We start from the raw sequence: 8037 nt of genomic DNA, 5'->3' as shown, positions 1-8037 counted from the left end.
ATATTTTATTGGAAAACAAATTTACAACTCGGAATGGATCTGAGGCAAATTGTGTCATAAGTGGATTTTCTTTAAGTAGCTAAACAAAGTTTAAAAAGCAAGTAATAATAAAAGAAAATATTTCTGGCATAAGACCAGCAGTACAAAAAAATAGCATACAAGTACCTGGATAATACACCCATTTTACAGTAGTGCAACTTCTAAGTACATATTGTGGACTATCCATAGTCCATGCAGAGTTACAACTCCACATTTCTATTTTTTTAATTATTATTATGTTATGTTAGTCACCATACAATACATCATTAGTTTTTGATGTAGTGTTCCATGATTCATTGTTTGCTTATAACACCCAGTGCTCCATGCAATAAATGCCCTCCTTAATACCCATCATCAGCCTAACCCATCCCCCCCACCCCCCTCCCCTCTAAAACCCTCAGTTTGTTTCTGAGAGTCCATAGTCTCAAATGGTTCATCTCCTCCACTGATTTCCTACCCTCCATTTTTCCCTTCCTTCTCCTAATGTCCTCCATGCTATTCCCTATGTTCCACAAATAAGTGAAACCATGCCATAATTGACTTTCTCTGCTTGACATATTTCACTTAGTATAATCTCCTCCAGTCCCATCCATGTTGATATAAAAGTTGGGTATTCATCCTTTCTGATGGCTGAGTAATATTCCATTGTATATATGGACCACATCTTCTTTATCCATTCATCTGTTGAAGGGCATCTCAGCTCTTTCCAAAGTTTTGGCTATTGCGGACACTGCTGCTGTGAACACTGGGGTGCGTATCGTCCTTCTTTTCACTACATCTGTGTCTTTGGGGTAAATACCCAATAGTACAATTGCTGGGTCATAGGGTAGCTCTACTTTTAGTATTTTGAGGAACCTCCACACTGTTTTCCAAAGTGGCTGTACCAAGTTGCATTCCCACCAACAGTGTAAGAGGGTTCCCTTTTCTCCACAACCTCTCCAAAATTTGCTGTTTCTTGCCTTGTCAATTTTTGCCATCCTAACTGGTGTAAGGTAGTATCTCAATGTGGTTTTGATTTGAGTTTATCTTTCTGTATGGTATAAGAGAATGGTCGAGTTTCATTCTTCTGTATATAACTGTCCAATTTTCCCAGGACCATTTATTGAAGAGACTGTCTTTTTTTCCATTGCATATTTTTTTTCCTGCTTTGTCAAAGATTATTTGACCATAGCATTGATGGTCCATCAGGCAATGTGATGCCCTCAGCTTTGTTTTTCTTTTTCAACATTTCCTTGGCGATTCAGGATCTTTTCTGATTCCATACAAATTTTAGGATTGTTTGTTCTAGCCCCTTGAAAAATGCCTTTGGTATTTTGATCAGGATGGTGTTGAAGGTAAAGATTGCTCTGGGTAGCATAGACATTTTAACAATGTTTATTCTTCTGATCCATGAACATGGAATGTTTTTCCATCTTTTTTGTGTCTTCGATTTCTTTCATGAGTGTTCTGTAGTTCCTAGAGTATAGGTCATTTACCTGTTTGGTTAGGTTTATTCCAAGGTATTTTATGGGTTTTGGTGCTATTGTAAATAAAAACAATTCTCTAATTTCTCGTTCTACAGTTGCATTGTTAGTGTATAAGAAAACAACTGATTTCTGTACATTGATTTTGTATCCTGCCACATTACTGAATTGCTGTATGAGTTCTAGTAATTTGGGGGTGGAGTCTTTTGGGTTGTTCACATAAAGTATCATGTCATCTGTGAAGAGAGAGAATTTGACTTCTTTTTTGCCAATTTGAATACCTTTTATTTCTTTTTGCTGTCTTATTGCTGTTGATAGGACTTCCAGTTCTATGTTGAACAATAGTGGCAAGAGTGGACATCTTTGTCCTGTTCCTGATCTGAAGGGAAAGGCTCTCAGCTTTTCTCCATTGAGGATGATATTCGCTGTGGGTTTTTCATAGATGGATTTTCTGAACTTGAGGAATGTTCCCTCTATCCCTATACTCTGAAAAGTTTTAATCAGGAAAGGATGTTGTATTTTGTCAAGTGCTTTTTCTGCAACAATTGAGAGGACCATATAGTTCTTCTCTCTCCTCTTATTCATGTGTTTTATCACATTGATTGATTTGCGAATGTTGAACCACCCTTGCCTCCCAGGGATAAATCCCACTTGGTCGTGGTGGATGTTCCTTTTAATATACTGTTTGATCCTATTAGCTAGGATTTTGTTGAGCATTTTGGAATCCATATTCATCAGGGATATTAGTTTGAAGTTCTCCTTTTTGATGGTGTCTTTGCCTGGTTTGGGGATCAAGGTAATGCTGGCTTCATAGAATGAGTCTGGAAGCTTTCCTTCTGTTTCTATTTTTTGAAACAGCTTCAGGAGAATAGGTATTATTTCTTCTTTGAATGTTTGGTAGAATTCCCCAGGGAATCCATCAGGCCCTAGACTCTTGTTTTTGGGGAGGTTTTTTTTTTTAAGATTTATTTATTTGAGAGAGCAAGAATGAGAGAGAGAGAGTACACGAGAAGGGGGAGGGTCAGAGGGAGAAGCAGGCTCCTCGCCGAGCAGGGAGCCTGATGCGGGACTTGAACCCGGGACTCCAGGATCATGACCTGAGCCAAAGGCATTCGCTTAACCAACTGAGCCACCCAGGCGCCCTTTGGGACGTTTTTGATCACTGCCTCAATCTTGTTACTGGTTATTGGTTGTCAATTTCTTCCTGTTTCAGTCTTGGTAGTTTATAGGTTTCCAGGAAGGCATCCATTACTTCCAGGTTGCTTAATTTATTGGAATAGAGTCGTTGATAATAATTTCTAATAATTGTTTCTATTTCCTTGGTGTTAGTCGTGATCTCTCCCCTTTCATTCATAATTTTATTAATTTGGGTCCTTTCTCTTTTTTTGGGGGGGTAAGTTTGGCCAGTGGTATTAATTCTTTCAAAGAACCAGTTTCTAGTTTTGTTGATCTGCTCTACTGTATTTTTGGTTTCTAATTCATTGATCTCTGCTCGAATCTTAATGATTTCTCTTCTAATGTGTGGCCTAGGCATTATTTGTTGTTTTTCTCCAGTTATTTAAGGTGTAAAGTTAGTTGGTGAATTCGGAATTTTTCTATTTTTTTGAGTGAGGCTTGGATGACTATGTATTTCCCCTTAGGACCTCCTTTGCAGTGTCCCGTAGGTTTTGGACCAATGTGTTTTCATTCTCATTGGTTTCCATGAATGTTTAAGTTCTTCTTTGATTTCCTCATTGACCCAAACCTTCTTTTTTTATTTTATTACATTATGTTAATCACCATACATTACATCATTAGTTTTTGATGTAGTGTTCCATGATTCATTGTTTGTGTATAACACCCAGTGCTCCATTCAGTACATGCCCTCTTTAATACCCATCACCATGCTAACCCATCCTCCCACCCCCCTCCCCTCTAGAACCTTCAGTTTGTTTCTCAGATTCCATAGTGTCTCATGGTTCATCTCCCCCTTCGATCTCCATCCTTCATTTTTCTCTTCCTGCTACCTTCTTCTTCTTCTTCTTCTTCTTCTTCTTCTTCTTCTTCTTCTTCTTCTTTTCTTCTTTTTAACATATAATGTATTATTTGTTTAATAGGTACAGGTCTGTGATTCAACAGTCTTACACAATTCACGGTGCTCAACATAGCACATACCCTCCCCAATGTCTATCACCTAGTCACCCCATCCCTCCCACCCCCCAGCACTCCAGTAAACCTCAGTCTGTTTCCCGAGCTTAAGAATTCCTCATATCAGTGACCCAAACATTCTTAAGCAGAGTGGTCTTTAGCTTCCAAGTGTTTGAATTTCTTCCAAGATTTTTCTTGTGAATGAGTTCCAGTGTTAAAGCATTATGGTGTGAGAATATGCAGGGAATAATCTCAATCTTTTGGTGTTGGTTGAGACCTGATTTGTGACCCAGTATGTGGTCTGTTCTGGAGAAAGTTCCATGTGGGTACAAGAAGAATGAGTATTCTGTTGTTTTAGGGTGGAATGTTCTGTATTTATCTATGAGGTCCATCTGGTCCAGTTTGTCACTCAAAGCTCTTGTTTCTTTGTTGATTTCCTCTTAGGTGATCTGTCTGTTGCTTAGAGTGGAGTGTTGAGGTCTCCTACAATTAACACATTATTATCAATATGTCTCTTTATTTTAGTTAACATTTGGCTTATGTAGTTGGCTGCTTCCATGTTGGGGCCATAGATATTTACAGTTGTTAGATCTTCTTGTTGTATAGACGCTTTAAGTATGATATAGTGTCCTTCTGTGTCTCTAATTACAGCCTTTAGCTTAAAATCTAATTTGTCTGATATGAGAATTGCTACCCCACCTTTCTTTTAAGGTCCACTGGCATGAAAGATTGTCCTCCATCCCTTCACATTAAGTCTGGATATATCTTTATGTTCAAAATGAATCTCTTGTAGACAGCATATGGATGGGTCCTGTCTTTTTATCTAGTCTGCAACCCTGTGCTATTTTATGAGACCATTTAGGCTGTTCATGTTGAGAGTGATTATTGAAAGATATGATTTTTTTTGTCATCATGTTGTCTATGAAGTCCTGGTTTCTATCGATTGTCTCTGTAAATTTCTGTTCTATATCACTCTTGGAGTCTTTCTCCTTTTATGGAACCCCTCTTAATATTTCTTGTAGGACCGGCTTAGTAGTCACATATTCCTTCAGTTTCTGCCAGTCCTGGAAGCTCTGTATCTCTCCATCCATTCTAAATGACAGCCTTGCTGGATAAAGTGTTCTTGGCTGCATTTTCTTCTTATTTAGTACCCTAAATATGTCTTGCCAGCCCTTTCTGGCTTGCTAGGTCTCTCTGGAGAGGACTGACATTATTCTGATGTTCCTCTGTCTGTACATAAGGAATCTCTCCCCCGTAACTGCCCTTAAGATGGTTTCCTTGGTTCTGAGATTTGCAAATTTTACTATTACATGCTGGGCCGTTGGTCTGTTGTCCTTAATCTTGGGAGGCGTCCTCTCTGCCTCTAGGACATGAATGCTTGCTTCATTCCCCAGATTAGGGAAGTTCTCATCTATGATTTACTCAAATATATTTTCTAGTCCTCTCTCTCTCTCCACCCCCTTAGGGATCCCAATAATTCTGACATTGAAATATTTCATGGCATCACTTATTTCTCTAATTCTGTTTTCATGGATTTTAAACTGTTTGTTCCAGGCTTCCTCCTGTTCCTTCTTTTCTATCAGTTTGTCTTCTAGATCACTAATTCATTCTTCTGCCTCATTTAACCTAACTGTTAGAGTATCTAGATTAGATTGTATCTCATTGATCACATTTTTAAATTCTGCCAAATCAGCTCTCATTTCTGCCCTTAGAGGCTCTATGTTGCCTTTAATCATTTTCTCCATTCTAGCTATTGTCTTCATAACTGTTACCATGAAGTCTATTTCTGACATCTTGCTTATACCTATATCCATTTGTTCTGTGGCTGAAGTCACAGTCTCCGAGTCTTTCATATTTTGGGGGTTCCTCCTCTTAGTCTTCTGTTGAGGGGTGGTTGAAGCAATGTACAGAGTCCAAATTATTGACCACAACCCAAGCAAGATGCACTGTTTTATAGGGACCTTAGGGTTGTTGGCCTCTTGTTCTTCCTGCCTGTCTTCTGGGGTAGGGGCCTGCCACAGTATTACTCAGGCAACCCTGTTTGGGCAGAGTTGCCCTGCCCCCCTGTGGGGGGACAATGGGCTCAGTGAAAACTGGTTTTGGGGGCTTTTGTTCTCTGGTGGCTTTCCTTGGTGGCTTTCTGCATCTCTTCTGAGAGTCAGAGCAGAAGTGACTCTTTCCAAACCTCTGCCTCAGAACAGAGAGACTGCAGTCTGTTCTTCATTGAGCTCTCCAGGCCACACTGTCTCCGTTTCTGTCTGTGCTGCTAAAACCGCAGCATCCTGGGTTGTGCGCCCCACAGCAGCACTCCCAGCCCTCGCCTCCGGGTCCAGACATGTCTCTTCCTTTTGTCTTTCTAAAACCGTCAGCCACCCCCAGTTTACATGGTGCCCCCGCAGCTCCAGGTTTCAGTCCAGGGGGCTGCCCTAAAGTCCTTTCTCCACCACTACCAGTCTGCGAGTCTGTTCCTGGTCCCCAGCATGGGATGCTTTTGCACTGCTCCTGTGTTATTTCACCTTCCTGGCTCAAGTGCTATGGCAGCTCCCTCTCCCTTCCATTTATCTTCTGATATTTGCCCGTGGAATCATGGCTCCCTGCTTCATACCTCAAGGCCAGCCACTGGAGACACTGTTTGTAGAGCTCCAGATATATCTTCTTACATTGCAGGCTGATTTTGTGGATGTTCAGAGTGGTCTTGTAGATATCCAGTTCAATTCAGGAGACTGGTTGAAATAGGGTCTCCTACTCCTCTGCCATCTTTGCCCCCACAACTCCACATTTCAACAACATGATTGACAGTTCCTAAAGGAAATTATTTTTAAAAAGGCATAATCCAAATGTTCCCTCATTTCACCAACTCCATCTAAGTTTAGATGTGTAGAAGAGTTTAGATATATCCAGAGTTTTCTAAAATAAGGTTTCAGGACAATGACAGTAGATTAGGGAAGAAAACATGAAGGAATGAAGTCCTAATTATTATACATGCATATTTTTTGACACTAGGGGGAAACCTTTTATAGATAAGTTACAAAAAAAAGACAAATAAATAATTTTGTACAAGAAATTTAACACATTCTGTACATTGTCTTCACACTTTGCTGTCATTATTTGTACAAACTTCATATTTTACTTGACCATCACCATCAATATATACTTCCCTGATCATTTCATCAACTTCATCTGTTAACTTCTCTCCCAGGTTTGTCATCATATGGCAAAGCTCAGTTGTACTAATATAGCCATTGTTATCCTTATCAAACATACTGAATGCTTCTCTAATTTCTTCTTCACTGTGCCTTTCATTTTCTTGCCATCATTGTCAGAAATTCCAGGGAGTCAATTGTGCCATTACCATCAGCACCTACTTCATTAACCATTTCCTATAACTCTGCTTCTGTGGAATTCTGCCTAAGAGATTTCATTACAGTTCCCAGTTCCTTTGTTGTTATAGTTCCATCACAATCTTTGTCAAGTAGTGAAAAAGCTTCTTTGAATTCTGCAGTCTGTTCTTCAGTCAGTTGGTCAGCCATGCTGCAAGTGCTACTGGTCTCTGAGAAGTGACTACAGAACCACTCAGTTCAATTGCCCCAAATGGATTCATATTTGATATTTGAGTATTTTAAATCATCCTTGCATCCCAGGGATAAATCTCATTTGGTCATGGTATATAATCCTTTTGATTAGTTCTTAAATTGAATTTCCTAATATGTTGAGATTTTTTGCATCTTTGTTTATCAAGGATATTAGTCTATAGGTTTTTTTCATATGGTAATTCTATTTTTAATTTTTGAGGAACCTCCATACTGTTTTTCATAATGACTGCACCAGTTTGCATTCCCATAACAGTGCATGAGGATTCCTTTTTCTCCACATCCTTGTTAACACTTGTTTATTGTTTTTGATTTTAGCCATTCTGACAGGTGTAAGATGATATCTCACTGTGGTTTTAATTTGTGTTTCCTTGATAATTGGTGTTGTTGGACATCTTTATAGGTGACTATTGGTCATCCATTTGTCTTTGGGGAAATGTCTGTTTGTGTCTTCTGCCCATTTTTTAACTGGATTGTTTCTTGGGTGTTAAGTTTTATCTGTTCTTTATATATTTTGGATACTAACGCCTTATTGGATATATCATTTGTAAATATCTTCTCCCATACATAGGTTGTCTTTTGTTTTGTTGGTTGTTTCCTTTGCTGTGCAGAGCTTTTTATTTTGATGTAGTTTTTTTTTTTTCCTTCTTGTACTGTCCTTATCAGACTTTCATATCAGGGGAATGTTGGCTCCATAGAATGAGTTTCGCATTCCCCTCTTAAATTTTTGGAAGAGTTTGAGAAGCACTAGCATTAATTCTTCCCTAAGTTATTTTTTATGATTGAAGTATAGTTGACATACAATGTAATATTAGTTT

At 39.0% G+C, this 8037-nt stretch overlaps 1 pseudogene; it reads right to left on the bottom strand.

Moving 5' to 3' along the window:
* Positions 1-6371: 6371 nt before the first annotated feature.
* LOC112823243 (calmodulin-like) lies at positions 6372-7212 on the bottom strand (annotated as a pseudogene).
* Positions 7213-8037: the final 825 nt, after the last annotated feature.

This window comes from Callorhinus ursinus, unplaced genomic scaffold (genome assembly GCF_003265705.2).
Source record: "Callorhinus ursinus isolate GAN/ISIS: 27379988/994484 unplaced genomic scaffold, GSC_fseal_2.0 scaffold40, whole genome shotgun sequence".
NCBI lineage: Eukaryota > Metazoa > Chordata > Mammalia > Carnivora > Otariidae > Callorhinus > Callorhinus ursinus.
This window is presented reverse-complemented; position numbering and strand designations above follow the sequence as displayed.